Source organism: Hypanus sabinus, chromosome 26 (genome assembly GCF_030144855.1).
Source record: "Hypanus sabinus isolate sHypSab1 chromosome 26, sHypSab1.hap1, whole genome shotgun sequence".
NCBI classification, from domain to species: domain Eukaryota; kingdom Metazoa; phylum Chordata; class Chondrichthyes; order Myliobatiformes; family Dasyatidae; genus Hypanus; species Hypanus sabinus.
The window spans coordinates 29,585,895-29,598,047 of NC_082731.1; the positions used below are offsets into that span (position 1 = coordinate 29,585,895).

The 12,153-nt window shown below is 40.9% G+C and overlaps 1 long non-coding RNA gene across 2 annotated transcripts in view; it reads right to left on the reverse strand.

Moving 5' to 3' along the window:
• The window catches only part of LOC132381364 (uncharacterized), a 122,447-nt gene that overhangs the window by 32,753 nt on the left and 77,541 nt on the right, over positions 1-12,153 (reverse strand). The gene's annotated exons all lie outside the window — the stretch shown is intronic.

Genomic DNA, 12,153 nt, shown 5'->3' on the forward strand with positions numbered 1-12,153 from the left:
TCTTGTTTTTATATTAAATCAATATATCATATAAAAATGCTAAATATGTCTATATTAACATATTTTTACAAGAAATTAATGGGGGTACAAGAGTTGTATGGCGCATCTGAACTCGTGCGTGAAAAAATTGACGTGTGGAATGTAAACGGTTGGCCACCCCGATCTGGATGGTAATATAGTTCACTGGATCAGCAAATTTGTAATTGACGCCAAGATTGGGGGGTGGAGCGGACAGCAAGGAAGACTATCGGAGCTTGCAGTGGGATATGGACCAGATGGTAAAATAGCAGATGGAATTTAATGTAGGCAAGTGTAAAGTGTTGCACTTTGGTAGTACCAACCAGGGTAGGACTTACACAGTGAACGATAGGACACTGAGGAGTGTGGTAGAACAAAGGGATCTGGGTTTACAGGTCCATAATTCATTGAAAATGGAGGCACAGGTAGATAGGGACATAAACAAAACTTCTGGCACATTGGTCTTCATAAGTCAAAGTACTGAGTGCAGGAGATGGGAAGTTATCTTAAAGTTGTATAAGACATTCGTGAGGCCTCATTTGGAGTACAGTGTGCAGTCACTAACCTACAGGAAAGATGTAAATAAGCTTGAAAGGGTACAGAGAAAGTTTAAAGGAATTCTACCAGGTCCGGAGAAACTGTGTTATAAGGAAAGATTACAAAGGCTAGGACTGTTTTCCCTGAAACATAAAAGATTGAGGGGAGATTTGATGGTGGTGTACAGATTTATCAGGGGTATAGATAGGGTAAAAGCAAGCAGGCTTTTTCCACTGAGGTTGGGAAGAACGCCAACTGGAGATCATAGGTTAAGGGTGAAAGGTGAAATGTTGAAGGAGAAAATGAGGTAAACTTCTCCACTCAGAGATTTGTGAGAGTGTGGAATGAGCTGCCAGAACAAGTGATGCTTGCAAGATCGATTTCAATGTTTAAGAGAAGTTTGGATGGTTAGATGGATGGGAAGGGTATGGAGGACAATGCTCTGGGTGCAAGTCAATGGGACTTAGCAGCTTAAATGACTTGGCACAGACTAGATGGGCTGAAAGGCCTATCTCTAGACTGTACTTTTCTAGATCTCAATGGGCATATGGAATTTAAGTGTGATGTGCTGCAATTGGCCTTCACAGATCTAGGTATTATGTACAGGAGATTGGATGTCATTTTGAAGTTGTATAAGACATTTGTGAGGCTAAATTTGGAGTATAGGTACATGAATGGGTAGGGTATGCATGGCTATGGTCTGGGTGGAAGTCAATGGGTTTGGGCAGTTTAAATACTGGATGGGCCGAAGGGCCTGTTTCTGTAACTGAAGTGACTGTCAGACAGTGACCGAGGCCAGACTGTCTGTGTTTACATTCCTTAGAGTTCAGAAGAATCCAGGATTTCTGGACTCAAACATATCAGAAACAAAAGGGGCACTAGAGGGTTGATGTTGAGAAATTGTCACCTGCCAGAGAGCAACAAACAAGGGGACATTGTTATGAAATAAGGAGCCGAATATTTGAAACTGAGGTGCAGAGAAATTTCTTCTCTCAGAGGGAATGTATCCCCAGATATCTCAGACCAAAGCATGGAATCTGGTGGTCTACTCTTTCTCCTATTTTCTTTTCTTCTTGTGAGTTCAGTAGAGACAGAGACAATTGTGTGATGTGTTGCAATTAGCCTTCACAGATCTAGATATTGTGTACAGGAGATTGGATGTTATGTTGAAGTTGTATTAGACATTCCTGAGGCTAAATTTGACAGAGACAGAGAGAATTGCAAGAAGAGACAAAGGATAAGATCAGAACTATGCAAATAAAGAAACTGTGTGAATGTTTGAAGAAAGAAGGCAGAGGACAATCTGAGTGGCTAAAGCAGAGACAGACAGTCCCAGAAAGAGACACAGGGAGGCCTTCAAAGGGATCATTTTCTCTTGTATCCGGAAACTTAAAGCTCATAATCTTTCTCCAAGAAACCTATATTCGTAAAGATGATATTTCATGTTCTTTCAAAGGATGGAAGGGTATACATTTTCACTCACCCTCTCAATCTAGCTCAAGAGGCGTCTCTATCCTGTTTGATCAGAATTTATCCTTTATTCAACGTAATGTAATTTCTGATACAAATGGGCGCTTTGTTATTGTTTCGGGTAGTCTTGGGAATAAACTAATCGTAGTTGCGAATGTATACGCTCCAAATATAGATGACTCCTTGTTCTTTGAACGTCTTTTCTCTTTTCTGCCTGATTTGAATCGGTATTCCTTAGTGATGGGCGGAGATTTTAATTTTTGGCTTGACCCTATATTAGACCGCTCTTCAAGTAAAACCCCTGTCACTAATAAATCAGTCTTACTTTTTAAATCTTTTTTATCTCAATGTGGTATTCTTGACGTGTGGCATTTTTTACACCCCAAAGAAAAGGAATATTCATATTTCTCTCAGGTTCATCACAAGTACTCTCGAATTGATTTTTTTTTATAGATAGAAACTTGCTTCCACTGGTACGATCCTGTGATTATAAGGAGATTGCTTTGTCTGATCATGCACCTGTGCTTCTGGCTTTAAGGTTACCTGCTTACTCTGAACCAAATAGAAGTTGGCGTTTTAACTTATCATTGTTATCTGATAAAAATTTTCTAAAGTTTTTGGAAAACCATATTACTTTTTTCTTTAAAGAAAATTTTAAAGGAGGTACTGCTGGCAATATAGTCTGGGATACTTTTAAAGCATATCTTCGTGGAGAAATTATCTCTTACTCTACCCATATAAAGAAAAAAGCTGGCAAAGAAAGGTCTGACCTAGCAGCGATATTAAAAGATCTTGATCAAAAGTATGCCCTATCTCTAGATCCAAGTATATATAATAAGCGTATTGAAATCCAATCCAAGTATAATCTTCTGCTGACTTACCCAATTGAACGAAAGCTGTTGAGAGATAAAACTCAATTTTACTTTCACGGGGATAGAACTGGTAGTTTATTAGCCAATCGCTTAAAATCTTTTACAGTTAATTGTCAAATCACAGAAATTTTTAAAGATAATGGAACTAAGACATCAGACCATTCAGAAATTAACAATGTATTTAAAGACTTTTACTTTAAGTTGTATCATTCTGACTCTTCAGATGATACCTATATGAACGCTTTTTTCAGTAATATCAACATTCCTACATTGTCTGCTGATAGTCAAACACAGTTACATCAGCCTAGTTCCAATGAAGAATTGGCTGACGCTATAGGTGCTTTACATTCTGGTAAGACCCCAGGACCTGATGGCTTTCCTGGGGAGTTTTATAAAACTTTCACTACATTACTTACACCTTATTTATCCTCTGTTTTATCAGTGTCCTTTAAATCCCTCAATTTTTTTTGAAGGTTTTATTCCTCTTATTCTTAAATAAAATTAAAATCCAGCTGAATGTTCTTCATACAGACCGATTTCTTTATTAAATGTTGATGCAAAAATTTTAGCCAAAATCTTAGCTCGAAGACTTGAAAATATTCTACCATCTATTATATCACATGACCAGACAGGATTTATTAAAAATCGTTACTCACATTTTAATATACGTCGGTTATTGAACGTGATATAGTCACCATCCAAAAAAATATCAGAGTGTATATTATCCTTAGATGCAGAAAAAGCCTTTGACAAGATTGAGTGGAATTATCTTTTTAAGACCTTAGAAAAGTTTAATTTTGGGCCTAATTTTATTCGTTGGGTTAAATTAATCTACTTGTCTCCTACCGCTCAGGTTATTACTAACTCCCAAATTTCTAAGCCCTTTAAATTACAGCGGGGAATTAGACAAGGATGTCCCCTTAGTCCTTTACTTTTTGCTTTAGCTATAGAACCCTTAGCAATAGCACTTCAAGAAGCTAAGAACATTTCTGGTATACTAAGGGAAGGTATATCTCATAAAATTTCATTATATGCTGATGATATTTTACTTTTTATCTCTAACACTGAAACTTCTTTACCTTTGGTTCTTTCTTTAATCTCCCAGTTTAGTTCTTTTTCAGGATATAAACTGAACCTACATAAAAGTGAGCTGTTTCCTTTAAATGACCTAATGTCATCAAATGCCAAATTTCCATTCAAAGTTGTTACAAGTCAAATTACATATTTAGGTGTAACAATTACTAAAAACTTCAAGAATTTATTCAAAGAAAACTTAAACCCCTTATTGAATTATGTGAAAATAATTCTAAATGGTCCCCTCTTTCTTTATACCTAATTGGCCGAATTAATTCGATTAAAATGAAGATTCTTCCTAAATTTTTATATCTTTTTCAGGCCTTACCTATTTTCATTCCTAAGACGTACTTTGATTCTTTAGATTCAATTTTAACCTCTTATATTTGGAATAATAAACAAGCTCGTTTAAGTCAAGTTTACTTACAAAGAAATAAAGAGGTGGGGGGACTAGCCCTACCCAATTTTAGGTTTTACTATTGGGCTGCCAATATAAGGAATATTACTTTCTGGTCCCATTATATTTATCGTAAAGATTGCCCATCATGGGTCTCCTTAGAAGTTAATTCTGTAAAAAATTCCTCTATTGTCTCTCTTCTTGGATCATACTCTTCTTTTTCAGCAAATAAAACAAAAGATAACATAATTGTTAAGCAAACTTTAAGGATCTGGTCTCAATTTAGAAAATTTTTTGGTTTAGCGAATTTTTCATTATCACCTCCCATTCTCCTTAAATTTTTTTTATCCCTTCCATGACTGATAAAGTCTTTAAAGATTGGGATGAATTAGGTACTAAGTGTTTTTGGGACCTGTTTATCTCAGGATCTCTTGCTTCTCTTGCTTCTTTTGACCAAATAAATTTGCACTCCCGAAATCACATTTTTATAGATACCTTCAAATTAGAGATTTTCTACGTTTCCAATTAGTTACTTTTCCTATAGATCCTGATAAAAATTTACTGGACAATCTTTTACATTTAAAACCTTTTGTTAATGGTTCTATTACAGGTGTCTATAACTTGTTGATTGATTCTAGACAAGACTTTTTAGATAAAATAAAAAAAGCTTGGGAGGGTGACCTAAATTGTCAAATTTCTGATGATAGATGGAATAAAATTCTTAAACGGGTTAATAAATCATCTTTCTGTGGTCGTCATTCTCTTCTACAATTTAAAGTGGTTCATAGAGCTTACATTTCTAAACAGAAGCTCTCCAGTTTTTACCCGAATGTTTCTCCACTGTAATAAATGCAACTCTGCTGATGCCTCTTTAATTCATATGTTTTGGTTTTGCCCTACAATTGAAAAGTTTTGGTGGGAAGAATTTCACACCTTCTCTCAACTTTTTAGGGTCCAATTTGACCCAAATCCCCTTACAGCCTTGTTTGGTATTATTGCAAATGAAGATATAACTTTAAATACTCCGAACCTACAGGTTTTAGTTTTTACCTCTCTTTTAGCAAGAAGAGCAATTTTGCTTAAATGGAAGGAGTCTACTCCTCCTACACATCTTCAATGGCTACGTGATATTATGCTGTATTTAAATTTAGAAAAGATCCGCTGCTCAGTCTTAAATTTGAAACAATCTTTTTATGATATTTGAGGACCTTTCCTAAATTACTTTTCCAATTTATAAAGTTTAACAGTGCACAGACTTTTATTTATATTTTTATCTTCTATTCTTAAGTGAATATGTTTTTTTTCTAATTATCCATTGTCATCCATCAGCTTTTTTCTTTGGTAGTTGGTAGAGGGTTGACTTTTTTATATCTATAAAAAATTCTTTTATGATGTATGCCCTATCTTTAAATCTTTGATTACAGAGTGGTATACCTTTATGTGTTATCCTATAACATTTTGATCAATTTTATTACAATATATGAATGTACACAAGTTATGTTGAGATGTATCTATGTGTTACACTCTGTAAATCCTTTTTTTTTCTTCTTCTGAATAAAAATATTGTAAAAAGAAAAGGTGAGGCCTCACTAGTGCTTTATAAAGCCTCAGCATCACGTCCTTCCTCTTGTATTCTTGTACTCCTTCTACACGTTTGTGCTCAAGCGACTGGAACCGTGACACCAGTTCTGACTCAATGTAGAGTGTTTTGTATTTCTCACTTGAGCCAAACACAGCAGCTTTATTGTTGGGTTAGAGATTAGCTGTTATTCCCGGATGGTGACTGAGAACAGAAGTTCCTCCCAGGTCGACCCAATGAGAGGATCAGTGTGTGGAAGTGTCAGTGTTACCAAGCCAAGATGAATAGAGGAAATACAGAAAGGTATCATTGTGAGTATTCCACAATGCTGGTGTGTTTAGAGAGACAGTAATTCATAAGTACAGACGTGAGGTGTGGTTGGTGATTTTGAGTCCATGGTGACCAACACCTTCTACCAGGATTAGCTTTAATATTACTGCCATTTGTCATAAAACTTGTTGTTTTGCTGCCGCAGTACATTGCAATACTTAATAATAAAAAGCAATAAATTCCTATATGAAATAAATATAAAAAATAAATTAAGTAAGTAGTGCAAAACAAGAAGAAAAGATAGTGAGGTAATGTTCATGGATTCATTGTCTATTTAGGAGGGGAAGAAGCTGTTCCTCAAATGTTGGGTGTGTCTTCAGGCTCTTGTACCTCCTCCTTGAAAGTGGCAATGAGAAGAGGGCAGGTCCTTGGTGGTGGGAGGCCTTAATGACGAATGGTGCCTTCTTGAGCCATCGCCTGTTGAAGGTATCATTGATACTGGGGAAGTTAGTGTCCATGATGGAGCTGGCTGAGTTTACAACTTCCTGCAGCTTTTTCTGATGGTAATGTAATTAGAATACTCTCCATGGTATATCTGTAGAAATCTGCGATAGTCTTTAGCAACATACCCAGACTACTCAAATTCCAATTAAAATATAGCCACTGTCATTGCCTTCCTTGTTATTGCATCAGTATGTCGGACCCAGGATAGATGTCCAGAAATATTGACACCCAGGAACTTGAAACTACTCATCCTTTCCACTGCAGATCCCTCAATGAAAACTGATGTGTGTTTTCACAACCTCCCCTTCCTGAAGTCTGCAATCAATTGCTTCGTCTTACTGACGTTGAATGCAAGGATGTTATTGAGATATCGTTTACCCAGCTGATCTATCCTGCTCTTGTATGCCTCCTCATCACCCTGAAATTCTGCCCACAATAGTTCATCAGCAAATTTATAAATGCCACTTGAGCTGTACCTAGCCACACAGTCGTGGGTGCAGAGAGTGTAGATCAGTGGATTAAGCACACATCCTTGAGGTGCCCCAGTGTTGATTGTCAGTGAGGAGGAGATGCTCTTTCAGATCCACACTGACTGTGGTCTCCCAGTGAGGATGTCAAGGATCCAGTTGTGGAGGGAGGTCTAGAGGCCCAGGTTTTGGAGCTTGTAGATTAGGACTGAGGGTATGATTGTGTTGAATGCTGAGCCAAAATAAGTAAACATCATTCTGACATACAGCAGGAGGGGGAACTGCGCAGGCGCGAGTGACGTCAGCGTCGAGCGCGCACTTTAAAAGGCAGGACTTCTTTTCAGAGCGGGCAGCGGAGTCCTTGGAAGCAGAGTCCTGGGCTTTGGCTAAGTGGGCTTCGGCGTAAGGGGACCGGTAAGGCTGTGTGATTGCTCGCTGAGGGGAAGAAGGTAAGGTCGCTAGGTGCTTTTTAGACATTCTATTAATTCAGTTCAGGTATGGGGGAGACAGTCAGAGCAGTGGTGTGCTCCATATGCAGTATGTGGGAGGTCAGGGTCAACACAGTTGTCCCTGATGACCACACCTGCAAAAGGTGCGTCCAGCTGCAGCTCCTATCAGACCGAGTTAGGGAGTTGGAGCAGGAGCTGGATGAACTACGGATCATTCGGGAGGTGGAGGCAGAGATAGATAGGAGTTATCAGGAGGTAGTCACACCAAAAAACCAAGAAGTAGGCAGATGGGTGACGGTCCAGAGAGGCAGGGGGAGCAGGCAGAGAGAGCAGAGCACCCCTGCGGCCATTCCCATTAACAATAAGTATACCGTACTGGATACTGTTGATGGGGATGACCTACCAGGAATGAGTTGTAGTGGTCCTGCCTCTGGCACAGAGGTTGAACCCTCAACTAGAAAGGGGAGGAGGGAAGAGAAGAGAGCGATAGTTTTAGGGGACTCTATAGTTAGGGGGGCAGATAGGAGATCTTGTGGGGCAGAGCGGGAGTCTCGGATGGTATGTTGCCTCCCTGGTGCCAGGGTCCGGGACATCTCAGATCGGGTGCAGGCTATTCTTGAGAGTGAGGGCATGAACCCAGATGTAGTGGTCCATGTAGGGACCAATGATGTAGGTAAGGTGAGTGAGGGGGTCCTGCTTAGAGAGTTCAGGGAGTTAGGAGTGAAGCTGAAAGGCAGGACCTCCAGGGTGACAATCTCGGGATTGCTACCTGTGCCACGTGCGAGTGAGGCGAAGAATAGAATGATTATGCACGTTAATACGAGGCTGAGAGCATGGTGCAGGAAGGAAGGGTTCAGGTTTTTGGATAATTGGTCTTTGTTCCAGGGACATTGGGATCTGTTTCGAAGGGATGGTCTACATCTGAACTGGAGGGGTACTAACATTCTTGCAGGAGTATTTGCCAGTGCTGCTCGGGGGGGTTTAAACTAGATGTGCAGGGGGCAGGGATCCAGATCCAGAGGGTTGGTCAGAAGGTGCATGGGGTTAAATGTGTACAAGGTTTGGGTGATCTTGAGAAGGTCATCAAAATTCAGGGTGCAATTTGCCCAATGGAAGTTCAAGGAGCTGGGTTAGGTACAGTAGACAGTGTTTTAAGCAAAGAGAGGAGGAATGGGCTAAGAATTCTATACTTATGTGCATAGTGTCAGAAATAAGAAAGATGAGCTTGAAGCTCAGATGAAAATGGGGAACTACGGTATTGTTGGGATAATGGAGACATGGCTGCAAGGGGATCAGGCCTGGGAATTGAGTGTACCAGGGTATACGTGCTATCGTAGAGACAGAAATATGGGAAGAGGGGGTGGGGTGGCCCTGTTGGTGAGGAATGAGATTCAGTCCTTAGCAAGAGGTGACTTGGGAACAGGGGAAGTAGAGTCTGTGTGGATTGAGCTGAGGAACAGTAAGGGTAAAAAGACCCTAATGGGTGTTGTGTACAGGCCCCCAAACAGTAGCGTGGATATTGGGTACAAGTTGATTAGGGAGTTAACATTGGCATGTGCTAAAGGTAATGCAGTCGTTATGGGAGATTTCAACTTGCAGGTGGACTGGGAGAATCAGGTAGGTGCTGGACCCCAGGATAGGGAGTTTGTGGAGTGTCTAAGGGATGTATTTTTGGAACAGCTTGAGCTTGAGCCAACCAGGAACGAGGCTATTTTGGACTTGATGATGTGTAATGCACAGGAATTGATAAGTGATCTTGAAGTAAAGGAGCCATTAGGAAGTAGTGATCATAACATGATAAGTTTTTATCTACAATTTGAGAGGGATAAGGGCAGATCAGAGGTGTCAGTGTTGCAATTAAATAAAGGAGACTACGGAGCCATGAGGGAAGAGCTGGCCAAAGTTAAATGGGCAGATGCCCTGGCAGGAAAGACAGTGGATCAGCAGTGGCAGATATTCTTGGGCATAATACAAAAGATGCAAATGCAGTTCATTCCAATGAGAAGGAAGGATACTTGGCAGATGTCATTCAATGTGAATAAATGTGAAGTTATCCACTTTGGAAGCTGGAACAAGAGGGCAGAGTATTGTCTGAACGGTGTCGAGTTAGGTAAGGGAGAAATGCAAAGAGACCTAGGAGTCCTAGTTCACCAGTCAATGAAGGTGAATGAGCAAGTGCAACAGGCAGTGAAGAGGGCAAATGGAATGTTGGCCTTTGTTACAAGGGGAATTGAGTACAAGAGCAAGGATGTCCTTTTGCATTTGTACAGGGCCCTGGTGAGACCACACCTGGAATATTGTGTACAGTTTTGGTCTCCAGGTTTAAGGAAGGACATTCTGGCAATTGAGGAAGTGCAGCGTAGATTCACTAGGTTGATTCCTGGGATGGCAGGGCTGTCTTACGCAGAGAGATTGGAGAGATTGGGCTTGTACACGCTGGAATTGAGGAGATTGAGAGGGGATCTGATTGAAACGTTTAAGATAATTAAAGGATTTGATAGGATTGAGGCAGGAAATATGTTCCAGATGTTGGGAGAGTCCAGTACCAGAGGGCATGGATTGAGAATAAGAGGTCAGTTATTTAAAACAGAGTTGAGGAAGAGCTTCTTCTCCCAGAGAGTTGTGGAGGTGTGGAATGCACTGCCTCGGAAGATGGTGGAGGCCAATTCTCTGGATGCTTTCAAGAAGGAGCTGGATAGATATCTGATGGATAGGGGAATCAAGGGATATGGGGACAAGGCAGGGACTGGGTATTGATAGTGAATGATCAGCCATGATCTCAGAATGGCGGTGCAGACTCGAGGGGCCGAATGGTCTACTTCTGCACCTATTGTCTATTGTCTATTGTATTTTTATTGTCCAGGTGATCCAAGACTGAATGGGGAGCAAGTGAGATTCCATCTGCTATAGATCTAATGTAACAATAGGGAAATTGCAGTGGGTCCAGGTCCTTGCTTAGGCAGGAGTTGAATCTGGCTATGACCAACCTGTCAAAGTATTTTATCACAGTAGATGTGAGTGCAACTGGACAACAGTCATTCAGACAGCTCACCCTGCTCTTCTTGGGCACTGGTATGATTCTCTATCTTTTGAAACAGGTGGAACCTCTGACTGCGGCAGTGAGATATTGAAGATGTCCCTGAACTCTCCCAGCAGTTAGTTGGCACAGGGTTTCAATTCCCTACCAGATACATCAGGGCCTGATGCCTTGTGAGGGTTCACCCTCTTGAAAGCTGTTTTGATGTTGGTGTCCAAGACAGAGATGACAGGCTTAAATGGACGGTTTAAATGCTGAAATGGAGTCAATCATCATCTTGAAGTTTCATCACATCGAGGCCATCTGAGTACATGCTCGGATTCTTCATGAAGACAGCAGAGCGCTGGATCACTGCAACAATGTCCAATCAGAATCACAGTCTCTAACTCTAACAATCCCAGAAACATATTTAAGGAGAAAGACAGATGTAAAAGACCAAAAAAGGATATTTTTATGAGCTATTTGGAAGAGGTTGACCGAGGGAGCACTCTGGCATCATCTTGACCAAGATGAGTTTATTCACTCTTCCGCAGGTCGTACTTGGGCTTCTTGTCTAATGCAGGATCACCAGGCTAGACTGCCATAGATCGAGACCTCAGCAGACGACAACTCTCCTGGTCCATCCACAACTTTTGCTTTGGGTATGTCCAGTATGCTCTTGAAGGCACACACTCATCCACACAGGTCTTGATGAAGTTGGTGACAACTGTGGCATATTCATTCCGATTTGAAGATGAGTCTCTGAATATTATCCAGTTCACCAACTCAATGTCCTGAAGGTGCAGTTCTGCCTTCCTTGACCATATCTTCTTGGTCTTCACTACCAGAACTGTGCTCTTTAGTCTCTGCCTATATGCCGGGAGTTGAAGAACAGCCAGGTGATCGACCTTACCAAAGTGTGGCCATAGGCTGGCACGGTAACCATTGTTGATGGTGGTATAACAGTGGTAAAGTGTTGGTTCCACTGTTTCCACAGGAGATATGTTAGTGGTCATTGTTCAGAGACTTCCTCAAGATGTCCTGGTTCAAATCCCGGTGTGCCATTTCATGTTTAGTGATCACGGTGCTCAGCTCTTCCAGTGACTGCCCGATGTTGGCCTGAGGTGGCTGCCCCCACACCATGCCTGGATCTGCTGCAGACTAATGGACTAATTATTCATCGACAACTCCATTATCACCGTGTCATGTGACAGGGGACTGAACCCAGCAGGATTTAATCATGAGCTGTGTCCTGCAATGATCTTTGTTGGCCCTGCAACGATTCACTGATATTACTGATGACCTGGATGATGGGACACAAAGCCATGTCTATGAGTGCCCAGCAAATGAAAAGCAGACTCCACAGTAAATAGAATGGCAGGGAGGTTTGAAGTGTAGAGATGGAAGCAGATGAAGTGAACAGGACAACTGGAACAAAGTGAGATCATTGACTGAGGCAGGCAAGTTTCAGAGATGAAAGGAGAGATTTTTCATGGGAGA